The sequence below is a fragment of the Anabrus simplex genome, chromosome 5 (assembly GCF_040414725.1).
Source record: "Anabrus simplex isolate iqAnaSimp1 chromosome 5, ASM4041472v1, whole genome shotgun sequence".
Taxonomy (NCBI): Eukaryota; Metazoa; Arthropoda; class Insecta; order Orthoptera; family Tettigoniidae; genus Anabrus; species Anabrus simplex.
In genome coordinates this window covers 362917163-362933391 of record NC_090269.1, presented here as the reverse complement: position 1 = coordinate 362933391, position 16229 = coordinate 362917163, and positions in this window count along the sequence as shown.

The window sequence follows — 16229 nt, the reverse complement described above, 5'->3', positions numbered from 1 at the left end:
AAATGTTATGCTTGCGGGTCGCCTGAACATCTGCGGAATAAGTGTCCTCTGATCAAGTCAAGTGGGACAAGGAATGGAGCAGGGTCATCACAAGGCTGTTTTAAGTGTGGGGCCTTCTCACATATCGCCAAGAATTGCCCAAACTCAAATAGCACCCCCTCCTGCCCAACTTCTGGTGCAAATTCCAGCTATTCCAATAATAAAAAGTGACTAGTGGCGTCGGCTGAGCCGACTAATCCATCTTCCCGAGACTTAGCCCCTAGTAAACAGGTTGTAAATGCAGAGAACGACCAGCCTTCAAATTCATCTTTTGAATGCCCTAAAGAGTGTCTTAGGATTGCGGCGGATACCCCCGCACCTGTTCCTTTTCTTAAGATTGAGTTAAATAATGAGCCTATAACAGCTCTCTTAGATTCAGGCAGTGTTTGTTCCATTATTTCGGCTGATTGGTATTCTAAATTGAAATCTGTTTGTAAACTCCCTGACTATGACTCATCTCCTGTTAAATATGTTTCGGCTAATTCATCTCCATTAGAAATTCTAGGTTCCTTACATGTCAAAATTCGGGTTTTTAAATTTACATGGAAAATCAAATTGTTTGTGGCCAAGCAATTGTCTTGCCCCATTATATTGGGAGCTGACTTTATTTCTCACACTGGTCTTGTGCTCGATCTCCGGTCTAGGTCGTGCACATTCAAATTTGCTTCTAGTTATAAAATCCCACTATTAAAGTGTAATTCTGCATCATGTTCATCTATTTCGCCTACCCAGGATGAGATGTTGTTAGACCTTAGACATCTACCTGAGGAGCAGGCTGATAGTATTCGCAAATTGTGTCAGTCGTTTCCCGAGGTGTTCTCTGATACTCTTGGTGTTACTGACCTTATTGAATACAAAATTGAGGTCACGGATTCGATTCCTGTTCGCTTTCCTCCTTATAGGCTGTCTCCTCCTAAAATGAAGGCTCTGAAAGAAATCATCGATCAGATGTTGAAAGATGGTATTATTAGGCCCTCTAAGTCAGCGTATTCTTCGCCTATTTTTCTAGTCCCGAAACCCCAAGGAGGCTTCAGGCCTGTCATTGATTACAGGGCTCTCAATCGGAAGGTGGTGTTGCAATCTGTGCCCCTTCCCGACCTTCATTCTTGCTTTTCATGGTTTCGTAAGGCCAAGTTCTTCACCATCTTGGACTTGAATCAGGCCTATAATCAAATTCCCCTTGCCGAAGAGTCTAAACATCTTACAGCGTTTGCCACGGACTGGAATTTATATGAATACAACCGCGTGCCTTTCGGGCTCCCCACGGGGGCAGCTGTGCTCACTAGGCTACTAGATAGGGTCTTTTCCGACATCAAATTTGAGTACTTATATCACTACTTGGATGATGTCGTCGTATTTTCCGAAACCTTTGAAGAACATCTAGATCATTTGCGAGAAGTTCTGAATCGCCTTCGTAAGGCTGGGTTAACTGTTAAGTTGTCCAAGGTTGCCTTTGCTAAGCCCTCTATGTCATTCCTAGGGCATATTGTGTCACCTGATGGTGTAGCAGTCGATCATTCTAGAACACAGGCCATCCGTGATTTTAAACCTCCCAAGGACATTAAAGGTATCGCCAGGTTCATTGGCATGGTGAATTTCTTCAGGAAGTTCATTCCTAATTTTGCTAATAGAGCGGCGCCCTTAAACCTTCTTCGTAGGAAAGGCATCAAATTCGAGTGGGGACCTTCTCAACAAGCCGCTTTTGAAGATCTGAAATTAGCTCTCTGTAATGCCCCTGTACTTGCTATGCCTGATTTCTCGAAGAAATTCATCGTCCAAACCGACGCATCGTCGTCAGCAGTAGCTGCAGTTCTTCTTCAAGAGACTGAACTAGGGAGGCGACCCATCGCCTATGCGTCTAGGACATTGTCAGCTCAAGAAGCAAAGTACTCCATATATGAGCTTGAAGGTTTGGCAGTCTTATTCGCCTTAGAAAAGTTCCGTCTCTATCTGGAACACGTCAAATTCGATCTGGAGACAGATAATCAAGCCTTAAGCTGGGTCTTAGGTAGGCCGCGTCGTACAGGTCGTATAGCCCGTTGGGCCATCCGTATTTCTGCCTTCCAATTCGATGTACGGCATATCAGAGGTACTGAAAATGTTGTTGCCGATGGACTCAGCCGTATGTTTCATAACGACGTAGAGACCCACGAACCGGTCGACAGTTCATCACCTTCCGAGTCCATACTATCTGGTGTTAATGCCATCTTAACAGATGCTCCCATGCTTTTTAGGGATATTGAGAAATACCAACGTGAAGATCCGACGCTGGCTCCGATAATGGAAACCCTTTCTTCTGGGGAACATGCTGTCCCTTATGTTCTAAGGAATGGTGTTCTATGTTGCCCTTCGAGGCATGATAAGTTGATGAAAGTTGTTGTTCCAGCGGTTCTTGTACCTATGATCTTCAAATACTATCATGAGACCCCATTGGGGGGGCATCTTGGAATCTTTAAAACTCGTGAAAAAATTCGTGAAATGTTCATTTGGAAAGGTATGGACGGTGAAATCCGTGAACTTGTAAAAGCTTGTAAATCTTGTTTGCTTAGTAAACCCACCATGTCTACCAAGGTAGGCCTTTTGTCTTCGCATTAAGCGTCGCGCCCCATGGAACGCCTGTATATCGATTATGTGGGACCCTTCCCCCAGTCAAAGGGTAATGCCAACAAGTTCATCTTTGTGTGTGTAGATGGTTTTACAAGATTTTCCTGGTTATTTCCGACTAAGCTGGCTACCGCTCAGTCCACCATTACTTGCCTAAATTCTATTTTTGCTTCTTTTGGTCCGTGCCAACACATTGTATCTGATAATGCTAAAGCTTTTACATCAAATCTGTTTCGTAAATTCTGTTTTGACTTGTCCATCTCTCATGTAACTACATCTGCTTATTACCCTCAACCATCTCTGGCTGAACGGGTTAACCGTAATCTCAGGTCCGCACTTATTGCCTATCATCATGAAGATCATTCTAGGTGGGACACGTCCCTGCATTGGTTAGCTTTTGCTTTGAATTCGGCGGTTCATGAATCTCACAAATTTACTCCAGCTTCTTTGATGTTTAAGTTCGTTCCCAACACGCCGCTCTCTAACCTCTGGTCTCTGAATGACATTCTGCCCGAGACAATAGATCCGGACAACATTAAAGATCTTTGGAAGAAGGCTAAAGCTAATCTTAAAGTATCTCATGAAAAGGTTAGGGAAAGGTATGATCGTGGACGGAGACCCACCACCTTGAAGGTAGGTGACCAGGTTATGGTCAAAAATTTTGTTCCCGCGGGCAAGCTTGCCCCCAGATTTCATGGGCCTTGTATCATTCTCGATTTTCTTACGCCGGTTACCTTATTGCTAAGTAATCCAGCCACCGAGAGGATATTTAGAGTTCACCTGTCCCAGGTGAAACCGGTGTAATTTCTGTGTTAACTTGCTTCATATTATTTTGAAAGGATATGAAGGTTATATTTTTTTTTGAGTTTCACTTTAAGGCATTCTGCCCCTTCTGTAATATTTTGGTTTTAGATGTAAGCCTTGTGTAAAACCTGCCCCGACCCGTTAAACTGCCATCCTGTTCTTGCCACGGCCATTACCACGCTCCCGTCTCCTGCTCCACCTTACACTGTGGCTTCATAATAGTAAATGCCATGGATATCTACACGCCGCTGGCCCCTCAACCTCTCCACAAGCCTGTACCCTCAAAGGAAATGATTGTCCAACACAATTCTGCCGCCTAGCTTTAATGTTTCAGCGCCCCCGCAGCCGCGCAGCGCCGTGCAGCGACTGGGGAGGGGGATGGGCCCCCTCCTCTCCAGCGAGGACGACATGTGCACGGCGAGCCGGAGCTCACCTCCCGGCCAAGGCTGATGTGCGGCGCACGACCTGCTACATGCCCGCAGCCTGTATCTGTTCACCGCGGGCACGGCGTACTTCAACACCTCTGCTCCCCTCATAGTGCGGGCGAGCGGTATCTCAGGGTACTTGAGGGGTCCGAGCGGCCTCCGTTGGACGCAAGCTGCAATGGCCGGTCCGGCCATTCGACTCAATCTACATCAACTACATGGACAGTCACCATAAGCAATAACTATACTTGGGAATTCAACTACAATATTTGGTGGACATTGCAAAATTTTTCTTCACCTTTAAGTATTAAAAGTTTATCTTCACAAATTCAAATTCTACAAACATAAAGACTTTCATTCACCTGCAACAACAACATTTTGAAACTGAATTAAGAAATCTTGTAAATGCTTCTGCTATCTATCTTCGTATCAACATCATTTCTTGGACTTTGTTTCAAACTGATTTCATGTGTCACTCCTGGAGGAACTTTTGGGGGGGGGGGGGAGGTCTGTACCGGGCGGTACACCTCTACACCGTTTATTTAAAAGTTGCGCCAGTTGAAACTCCTCTTCTGGAGGAAGGTTGAACTTTATCTATTCTATTAATTCTCTACTTTCTCAGAAGATGTCACCACGTGGAAAATTTTGAGTTTTTGAACTGTGTCACTTTTGATGTGTTTTTGTTTCGCTTGAAGTAAGAAGTGTGAACTTTCTCTTCTAGAGGACACTACTGAAGAATTACAATAGTGCAACCTAGCGCGAAATCAAAGAACTATTTTGTTGGAGAAATTTTTATTTCAAGAGTTTGTTCTTGGTTAAATTTCTTTCTGTCATTGTTTAAGTTGGCTGTATACCCCTCTTTTTCCCCTTATTTTGGATCTAGCCAATCCCGAATTTCTTTAATTAATTTTCCACCAATAATGTGTTTCTTCTTCCTCTATGTAGGGGTTTCTTTTCCCTAGCCAATAAAAAAACTTTGAGGGAGGGTGTTTTATTTCCCCTAACGCCTAGAATCTTCCGCGAGAGGATATAAACTGCTGATTTTGGGGTCTCCGGGCCACTTCTGTTCCATCTTTCAGTGTATTAAGTACATAGCAGGAGGCGGGAAGCGCCTCTTTCTTCTTCAGCCGTTCTACATCAGGTAATGGCCTATTAATAACTTCTTTTCTCGCTAGGTCGGCAGTTTAACACTCGCGGCGGGTTCGAAGCATTTCCATCATGTAACCTTTTCCTAAAATGTAATTACTCTTTTCATCTTTTTCTTGTAAAGCTACATATTGGGATAGAGAGTGCTAACCCTCTCGAGCTCCCACTCACATTTGTTTTGAGGTGAACTTATTTTCTCAGACTATTCTTCGTTTATGTAATGTAAAGTGTTCTTCTCTAAGTCACCTCTGTAGTATGGGATTAGCCCTTGCGTTAGCGGCCCAGAGCCAGATTAGGTTTTTTAAAAAAAAACAAAGTGTATTAGGAGTGCAAGATCGCCTCCTCTCAAATTGTTATTTTAGAGGTCATGTAATCAACCTTCTTTTCATGTAATAGACCTCTGTAGGTTGGGTATTTTACCCCTGTGAATACGTCCTTAGAGGACAGCTTGAAGGTAGAGTTTGGTGTGGCCTTTGAGAGGCTTAAATTTTAAGAGCGGATCGCTCTTTTGAAAATGGAGTGTCATATGCCTCGTGGAGGCTTTTCTGTGTAATTCGGAGCCAGGGGCTCCTAGGGATGAATGGGGTTTTCTGCCCCTCTGTTAAAACTTGTGTTTGTGGTAAAACTGAGCTGATCGCTGAAGTCAGGGCGTGAAGCCCAAAACCTGTAAATATTGTATCTCCCCTTGTTTTGCTACATTGTACCTGCCATGTCTGTTATTGCTTGGTTTTTGAAAAGAAAATATAACCTAGTTAAATTTTAAATTAATTTTACATTAACTTTGATTCCGTAGTTTGAAACCCATTCACGCCCGCACCTTCTTACGCCTCTACCTACCGCTAAAACACGGTAACAATTATTATTATTATTATTATTATTATTATTATTATTACATCGCAAATGAAGAGATAGATAGTCTCTAGCAATGAAATGAGGTCAATTGATGTTATTCGAGATAAATAATAATATAATTGGTTTTCAAACATATGTTAATCTTTCAGGAAGCTTTATACAATATCAATTACAATCCAAATATCGTATCTAACTTAGCAACTACTTATATGATAATCGAAAATGTTTCCACACATAGATGATATTAGGAATGCAACTTATGTCTGTAGAATTTCCTAGCCATAGGTATTTTTAGTCTGGTAAACTAAGCTCAGAAGTTTATTTACTTACATCATATGATATCACTGGTAACATTCATAATTAAAGGTTGATGATAACAGTTAGTCTCTCCTCACAAACCTGATTGCCTAATATTTAATTGAATAAGTTTAGATGCTTGTTAGATGTGAGTGATAGTTTGAATATAGGGACGCACATAACGTCTGAACTGGCACTTAAGGATAGATATATATACTTTTGAAATTAGTATTTCTTTAACGAGCAACTTAATTAATAATTATAATAATATTTTGGTTATTTATATTAAATAGAAGAATGACTTAGAGAGTTATCTTTTCCTCAATACCTACGAGATACTGTATCGAAAACTCAGGAAAATTAGACAGGTGAAATGCTTGGGACAGTTGGAAAGAATGTTTTCTCTGATAATCCCTGATGACTGAATGTGATAATTACTAGAAAAATGAGTTTATCATACCGCGAATTGGGAAATAATTAATTAAATCGAATGAAAGTTTGTAGGAACAGACTATGTAACGTTGGAAGAAGGCTGTAAACGTGATCCTGATTTTATATTTTTTTAAATGAAAATATCTTGCGTCAGACATTTTCAAACAACTCCCTATCAAAGGTGTAATGTTTAATTTTTCTTTCTTGTTAATTACTTGGAGGCCTCCAAATTTAAAATACTTTGAAAGCATTTGATAAGATGTGACATCGATGAATTATTATTCATTTCTTTAATGGTATTTCAATGCACTTAAAGTTGTTTTTCAAAATTTCATTCATTCTTTTTAATAAATAGTATTGTTTAAAACTGCCAATTCTTTAAATGACTTACTATATTATGGACTTAGTTTGTAAGTAAACATAGAATAAGAATTGTGCTACTTTATTTGGATACGAACCGGTTTCGCGATTTGGAGACGTCCGTTTGCGTAGGTTTGTCCATTCGGTGGTTTACCACGATGGTGTTTTACTCTAGTTTCGGGACGCATAGCCCAGAATGTTTCGTTATATTTTGGAGAATGACATTGTCTTCAAGGTAGCCTGCGACCCTACCTGGACGCGGGACGGCGCAATATATATATATATACTTACCAGATATTGTAATTGGAGTTGAATCATGGCTGAGAAATGATATAATGAATGCAGAAGTTTTCTCACGGAACTGGGGTGTACCGTAGAGATAGGAAAGGAATAGTGGGAGGGGAGTATTCATTCTAGTGAAAGGAGGATTTGTAAGCTACAAAAAAGTTAAAGATGGTAAATATGAAATTCTATGTGTAAGGATCATCTCTAAAGATAATGGGCAACTTGATGTCCTTGGAGTGTACAGACCGGGAAAGGGCAGCGCAGACGCTGATTCAGAATTATTTGATACGATAATCAGCTATGTGGGAAACGATAAGGAGAGGAACGTGATTGTAGCGGGTGATCTCAATTTACCAAATGCCACTGGGAAGGTAATGCGAACGACAGAAAGCATGACCAACAAATGGCAAATAAGTTAATATGGGAAGGGCATCTGATTCAGAAAATGATGGAACCAACTAGAGGGAAGAATATTCTGGATGTCGTGCTGGTAAAACCAGATGCGCTCTATAGAGAAACCGAAGTAATAGATGGTATTAGTGGTCACGAAGCTGTTTTTGTGGTAGTAAAGCATATACGTGAAAGAAAGGAAGATATTACAATTAGGACTATTAGGCAGTACCATATGGCTGATAAAACAGGCATGAGGGAGTTTAGAAAAAGTAAATATGATCGATGGAAAACGGTAAAAAAATATAAACAGACTCTGGGATGGGTTTAAAGCAATTGTTGAGGAATGTGAAAATAGCATTGTACCTTTAAATGTGGTTCATTACAATGGTAGGACCTCTTTACTAATGCCACTTACACAGGAGTTGGAGAAGGACCCCATTCCTACTGCCAGTCAAAGTAGATTCGGGGAGTACTGATTACAATAGCAGACACATCCTTTCTCGATTGCTAAAAATCGACATCATTGAATATGTATAGATCGACGTACGAAAGTATCTGCATGTTTACAGTATTGCAGACCTTCATTTACAGATTAACTGCTGCCAAACGGTACGTCATATCGGCAATCGGAATGTACCATAAGACGCCGTACTTAGGGGTCTAAATGGCTGCCCAATTATATTTTCTAGTATCTCATCTATTTATGGGTCACACTGAGTTAGAAACGTTCATTAATGATTCCTGGAATGTCCTTCTTGGAACCTGTTTCCACCTTAAAGTACCTAAATATGCCGTTCCATTTTTCACTCAAAATTTTAATGATTGCTAGTTATGCTTCTCATCATGTTATCCTTAGCTGACTTCTTTGCTAGATTCAGTTTCGTAGTAATTCCCTCCTCGATGTGATTGCAGAAGGCAAGGGAGCATGCAATTTTGTTCCAAGTATTCAGTGAGCAGTATGTAAAGGTTGTTGGTTTCAAGGATCCCGATTGTGTTTTGGTTGTAGGCAAGGGTGCCCGCCATTATAAGCAAATGTACCTACCTTAAATGTGACTGGCATTAAGCATAGTGGCCTGTTATTTCAATGGAAACTCACCAACTCGGTGTGACTGGCCGTACGCTGGCTGGCAGTAGGAAAGGGGGCCTGTCATTAAAATGACAACAGCACAACACAATTTTGACTGGCAGTAGGGATATTGCCTGCCATTATAATAAAAGCTCCTCAACTTTAATCTGTCTGGAAGTAGGAACGAAAACTTCCCAAATCGATTGTGACTGCGTAGTAGGCAATAGGGCCTGCAATTATAATGTAAACTTCCCAGCTCGATTGTGAATGGCAGTAGGCAAGTGAGCCTGCCGTTATCATCAAACTCCGCAGCCCACACTTTGTATTGGAAACAACGTATGGGGACCTCCCCATGCTGTTTCTCGGATAACGTCAAGAGACATCTAATTCAAAAATCTTATTCACTGCATGTACAGTAATTTACTTACATATCCGTATACATTGTGAATACCGTAGCGAAGCACGGGTACATTTGCTAGTAATGAATAAGGTGGATTGTTAATGACTGCATAAATTTCTCGACAATGTTGGTACATGGAAAGCACAGAATGGTATGCTCCTTTTCTGGATAAAACTACCATCGTCGTCTGCTATGCTTATAACGCATTGCCATTTGCCCCGCTTTCATGCTATGCTAAGCAGCGAACAGCTCGAAGTTAACGCTTTTCCCATAGGAGCACTGGCAAGAGGTCCCTGTTGGCAGCGTTTTTAGTCCATGTCCTTATTACACGAGTTTTGATGTTTTATGAAGTGTTTGCAATTGTGAATGACTTTTCGTATTCATTAGCTCCGAATAAATAAGTATCTTGCTTTAGGAACCTAGCATATGAATGTTTAATTCACGCGTTTCCGAAATTCAAATGAATTAACTTTTCATTATTTTGAGTATTCTGCGCTTACGTACGTATCCAGGATAACTGATCATGTTTAATCGTCTTAGGTGGATAGTTAGCTACAGGGTACTAAAATATGCCGTACTGCCGGAGTAAGAGCGAGAAAGTAAAGAGGATTTAATTTCACTAATATCCTTGCCATTCAGAGCTCAGACAGAAATGGCTTTGTGGTACTTATCGAGATTTATTTCTACCCATATTTGAGTAGAGAATTTATTTTGTATGCAGAGGGCATTTTCTTCAATCTAATTTTCGCCCAGGAATGAGAAGAACAATGTTTCCCCCACCCCAGAAATCTGAACAACTGTAAAACATGTGAACCACGGTAAAAGAGAAAGTTAGAAGATGAATACAACCAGTACATGTTCAAGGCAATAATGACGTTGCTATTATGGCAGAAACAGAAAGATACCATAAATGCCGACACGACGTGCATTGAAGCTGAGGCCGAAAATAATGATTGCAATAATGTTGTAAGTACCGCAAAGTGTTGTTCGTCACCAAGAATAAAATTGTGACGTGAAAATAATAAAGTTAAAAATTTGGACACGGAGCTGGAATCCCAGAAGGGGGATTTGCACCAATATAACTAGCACTGGACATGTTTATAAATAAATTCATGTTAGAAATTAACGAATGAAACCCTTTCAGTATAAAGTATTCGTTAATTACACATCAAAATTAGGAAGTTTACTTTTTCAAAAATCGTACAGAGAATTATTTTAAACAATGTGTAATCCGAGAAATTATTTTACATAAACGGTACAAGTTCAATAGTGATAAATTGTTTAAATCACCATTAAGGAGCACACTGAACCGCTATACAGAGTATAAGTCACATTAAATACGTATACCGACTAGTGAATGCTGAGCTTCAATTAGAGCGGGAAAGGCTGAATGAAGTCGAAATAATGTTCTCTAATTATTGGCGAGATGTTTGTCAAACAGTAGGTAAGCGGTTAGATATATTAATCGGTCTTACGGATACTTCAGCACGTACACATCCTCTAAGATGTGGAAATACAGTAGATCTGATAACTTAGCTATTCTTCAAGATACAAGAGAAAATAGGACAGTACTTACGAATAAGTTTATTGTGCTGCATATTAAAAGGCTTAATAAACAACTACCTAATTTCTGAGGTATTATTTCTTCTAAAATAAATTCTGTGGTGTATAACTTCACGCCCCGACGCTTTTGGTAAAACGAGGCTTGTGAGACAATAAAGAACTAATGCAATTATGATGAGACGATTGTCGGTAAAATAAAGCAATAAGGCCAAAAATATATCATCCAGAAGAACAACGCTTTTTATTTCTAACTTTCGACCAATGCTACATCTTAAATAATGTTAGAAATATCTTTCCTGGAAAATACGGTGACTGACGAGCATGAAGAAATAACAAGAAGGTATCTAGAAAACTTGTATAAACTGCAGTCAAAAGAAATAATTAAACCTGTTCTTTTCCTAGCAAAGAAACACGTTGTACCTACGAAGATAAAGATGAATGTAAAAGTAACTAAAGAAGTATTTTCTATAGACGTCATAACAGCTCTACAATATTTGAAGGAAACCTTCTCCCGTTTGAAAGCACTTGCTTTCCAAACATACGGCGCAACCATTGCTTCACTGAAATACATAAGGAAATGGTTCAATGTTCAGGGCATAAACAGTAACATTGCATGGCACCATTGAGAAAATGTACTTTTTTATTATGTAAGCGACAAGATACAATCTGGGTTGGAAAATTAATTTGTGATGTATCTGGCGGAATTTAAGAAATGCAGTGAAGAAGTGCTTACTGGTTTTTTGAGTAAGCAAATGTGTGAAGCTATTCTACCGAATGCTTCTTCGACCGTTAATAAGTACCTTCTGTTTTCCAGATTTCATTTTGTACTAATTAGAACATTTAATAGAGAAATGTTTTAGTAAATTAAGACATAATTAGGAATAAATCATATACTTGGCCGGCCCGCGTTGAAGGGTTAGGGTACGAACATACCGAAGATGCATCGCAGCTCGCGGTCGCGGTTTACATCGCGATCGATGCCTCGATGTCACCTCCTGGTAACACAAACACACAGTTTTAAATGGAACAGTTCATGTCAAAGATGCTCGCTTCCATTCACCATCGCGATTTACCAGGATGTCTAGCGCGATGACAAGAAAGTTTGTGTTTCCATCGCTGTAGAACGGGAGGCATCGATGTAGCTTGCTCCTGATTGGCTTGTCCGGATTGAGATCACATGATATATCCCCGCGTTCTACTGTGCCCTTGATCCAGGTGTTCACAGAGCCCGCGTGTGCATTCGTGTGGTAGTTATTGTACTTCACAGTATCAATTTTCGACTCCACATTGTTGTATATGTATTGGAACGTCTCAAGGGACATTCTCATGTATGAATGGTATCTGTCCGGATGATGTTTCAGTTCTTCAGCGCCTGCCTTCTTTGATTTATAGGATGAGCATTCCACTGGCGGGCTGACTAATTTGAAAGTAGCCACCATCGTGTGCTTATGCACAATGAATCACTATCTCCACTGTCACTTGAATATATACTCTATACTTGTAAAAGCTCAGCAGTAGAGGATAAATTATAGAGATCTAAACATTACGTCCACTCACTGTAAACACATCTCAGAACACTGAAAGGTAAACCTCCCCGGTATGTTCACCCTCCATCGACCACGACGTAAAACGCGATCGCGACGTAAACCTCGACCGCGACCGCGAGCTGCGATGCATCTTCGGTATGTTCGTACCCTTAGCGTGCCTGCCTCTTACCCGGAGGCTCCATGTTCGGTTCCCGGCCAGGTCAGGGATTTTTACTTACATCTGACGGATGGTTCGAGGTCCACTCAGCCTACATGATTATAGTTGATGAGCTATCTGACGGTAAGGTGGCGGCCCAGATCTAGAAAGCCAAGAATAACGGCCAAAAGTGTCCATCGTGTTGACCATACGGCACCTCGTAATCTGCAGGCCTTCGGACTGAGGTGCGGTCGCTTGGTAGGCCATGGCTCTTCGGGGCTGTTGCGTGCTAATATTCTACATGAACAGGATACTGAAAAGAGACTTACTTTCATTATCATCTATGCCATATCCTGGCCATCTCTACCTTTATCTGGTTCGCATTTCAGACGAACTGCTTGCTCTTTGTTACTTACGTGTGCTCATTGACATGGTTATTATGGCCAAACTTAGCCTAAGGAGATCACAGATGTCGCATTTGTCGTCCAGTAATTTTTCGACGTTTGTTCCCGATCTTGCCGATCTAGCTTTTTCATGGATCTTCATCTAAACTTTTATCTTGGTGAAGGGTTATGGCGAGCGACACAATACTTCTCGACGCTTGTTTTTACAAGCGCTATGTCAATCGTTTTAAGACGTGAATGCTATCCGTCTCGGAGGTTACGAACGTGCTTTATTGCACATATATAAATGGCCTGATTAAGGTAATATAACTTCTATTTTTTGTGTTTGTTCTTATCACCAAGTGGTGAGGCGTTATTACGCAAAAGGAACATTAATTATGTAATATAATTTGGACTATCAACTGTCTACGCGGCACTTGTTAAATTGTGTGCACTATCCGCACAAGTAACATTTTTGTGAATTAGGCATTTTACTCTTGGACTCTGCTTTATTGACAAAGTGCTGATGTGATGAGCGGCAATATATCCATTATCTATTTGAAACTGGAATTCAACACTCTGTGACTAAGTGGATGACAATACAACTCATTGTATGTATGGCTATTGGGACATGACAGCGCGTAACGTTCCTGCAAGTTACATCTTGATCGTACTGTGGACAGCAACATGTACCTTGCGCTATCTATGTGCGTGCTTTGCTTCCGAAATGTGTGTTTTGACGGATCCCACCAGGGCGTGTTGCGAGGCTGGACAGTGTCGCTCCTTGTGGCCTTGATCTGAGTGTGTCTGTCGACTGGGTGGCTTCAACGAAAGAGGACGTTGACTGCTAATAATAATAATGGAGTGGTTACCGACACGAAAAACTATGATTCTACCTTCGGATATTGGCTAAGCACGTATAACTACCCCAGCAAGGGACTGTACTTGTCTTAATAGTCTTCTATTATATTAGAATAGTCGTGTGGTGTAGTATGTAAGTTTAATTATATAATTACTAGTGAGTGTATTTATGTTAGTTCGAAACACGTCGGTTACTCAGTCATATGACCTTTCTGTAAGTACGCTGTTCTAATTTATTTGTGTTAATGTTGTTTTCTTGGGGTGTGTCATTTATATTATAGGTTGTGTTTTTAACTATGATTTGAATTTTATCTAAGTTTGGTGTGATGGTGTTCTAGTTTCAAGTGAGCGTCCTGTGCAGCTGTGAAGGTCATTATTGTCTGCGTAACTTTTGAAAGTAGTATTTGCATTGGTTTAATATTGTTTTCCCAGGTATTCTTTTGTTTACCTGCGTATATGTGTAAGTTTTCTGTGTTATTACCTGGATGCGTGTGCGGTTACTATTTTAAAATTTGGTATGTACCGCTAATATTGCTGTATTCGTGTTCGCTCCCGTGTTTGGTGTTGGGATTCTCTGCTTGGCTTTTGGTAATCCTTTCGTGTGTTTCGGCCTCCCTTGTCCGTGTTTCGAACTAATGCTATGCTGCACTGATGTTTCAATTTTAAAATAATATTATTATTATTATTGATCTTAAAAATGTTTAATTTCTCATGGATACCTATTTCTTGGATTAGGTTGGAATTCATTGTTTTATTTCTATGGCGGGTATTTAAGGTGATATTTACTTACTTAGGTGTGTAATCCCGCGTAAAATTAATATCACTTTTCAACAATGCCTTTGTAACGTCTGCTGGTTTAAGTGTCCTTTGCTAAACCCCAGATGTCCTTTCTTGGCCCCACTGTGTTTCCCGAAGGGGTCTCTATCGATAAAAGTCGAACTGAAAACGATTCACGACTTCCCTCCACCCAAAAATCAAAAAGACATTCCTCGTTTCATTGGCATGGCTAACTTCTTTAGGAAATTTGTGCCAACTGTCGCTGAAATTGCTGCCCCTCTCAATGCGTTAAGACGCAAGGACGCTAAATTCGTTTGGAATCTGCCCTAGAAAGAAGCTTTCAAAAATTGAAAACCGCATTGTCTAACTATCCCGTCTTCGCCATTCCTGATTTCTCCAAAAATTCATCGTATAAACAGATGCTTCTTGTTCGGCTGTTGCCGGAGTTCTTCTTCAGGAGACGCCCCATTGCTTACGCATGCCGTGCATTGAGCTCATTAGAATCTAAGTACTCTGTGTATGAGCTTGAATGTTTGGCAGTCATCTTTGCTTTAGAAAAATTCCGCATGTATTTTGAGCATGCTCCCTTTCTCTTAAAAACTGATAACATGGCCTTAAGTTGGGTTCTGATTCGCCCACGTCGAACTGGTCGTCTTACTAGATGGGCAATTCGCATTTCTGCCTTCAAGTTTGAAGCACGTCACATAAAAAGATCTGACAACGTCATTGCCGACTGTCTGAGTCGTATGTTTGGTGACTCCCCTGTTGAGAATGATGAACCTGTATCTGTCGACCTTCCTCAACCATGTCATTGTGTCTCTGGTTGTGTCAATGCTATATTATCTGGCTGGCCATTGTTATATCAAGACATTAGTAAGTATCAGAAGGAAGATCCTGAATTGAAATTGATCATCAGTGATATCAAGGCTGGCAAAATTGTAAAACCCTGTAGTATGCGTAATGGTGTCTTGTGTTGTAAGGCACGTAATGACAAGAAGTGGAAAATTGTATGTCCTCAACTCTTGATTCCTGCTGTTTTTCAGTACTATCATCATTCTGCTATTGGTGGACATCTTGGTATCTTCAATACTCGTCAAAAGATCAGACATTTCTTCATTTGGAAGGCCATGGATTTTCAAATTGCTGAGATGGTAAAATCTTGTCATGTGTGTGTGATTAGCAAACCGGCGTTGAACACTAAAATTGCTATGTTAGCATCATCCCAAGCTTTATCTCCCATGAAAAGACTATTTGTAGACTTCGTAGGGCCGTTACACCATTCGAGGCGAGGCTCCAGATTCATACTTGTGTGCGTAGACGGATATTCTCGTTTTTCCTGGACCTTCTCGACTCGTTCAGCTAACGCTCCTACCGTTATTAAATGTTTGAACTCCATCTTTAGTTCCTTTGGCCCACCTAAATTTCTGGTAACGGATAATGCTAAGTACTTCTCATGTAATCTGTTCAAGAAATTCTGTTTCGACCTGTCCATTTCCCATGTCACTACATCTCCCTATCATCCTGCCCCATCATATGCTGAGGGAATGAATAGGAATCTTAAGTCTGCGTTGATTGCATTCCATCATAAATATCATCAAAATTGGGATTCCTCTCTACACTGACTAACATATGCATTAAATTCTGCTGTTCATGAGTCTCATATGCAAACCCCTATGTCACTTATGTTCACCTTCACTCCTTTTTCCACCATTTATAATTTGCTGAGGATTGATGAGTTACTTCCTGAGAAAAGACATCCTGAGGAGATTAAAAGAGTGTGGAAGAAAGCCAAAGATAGATTAAAGGTTTTATATGCTAAAGTGGAGAAGCAATATAACAAAGACCGTCGACCTACTGAC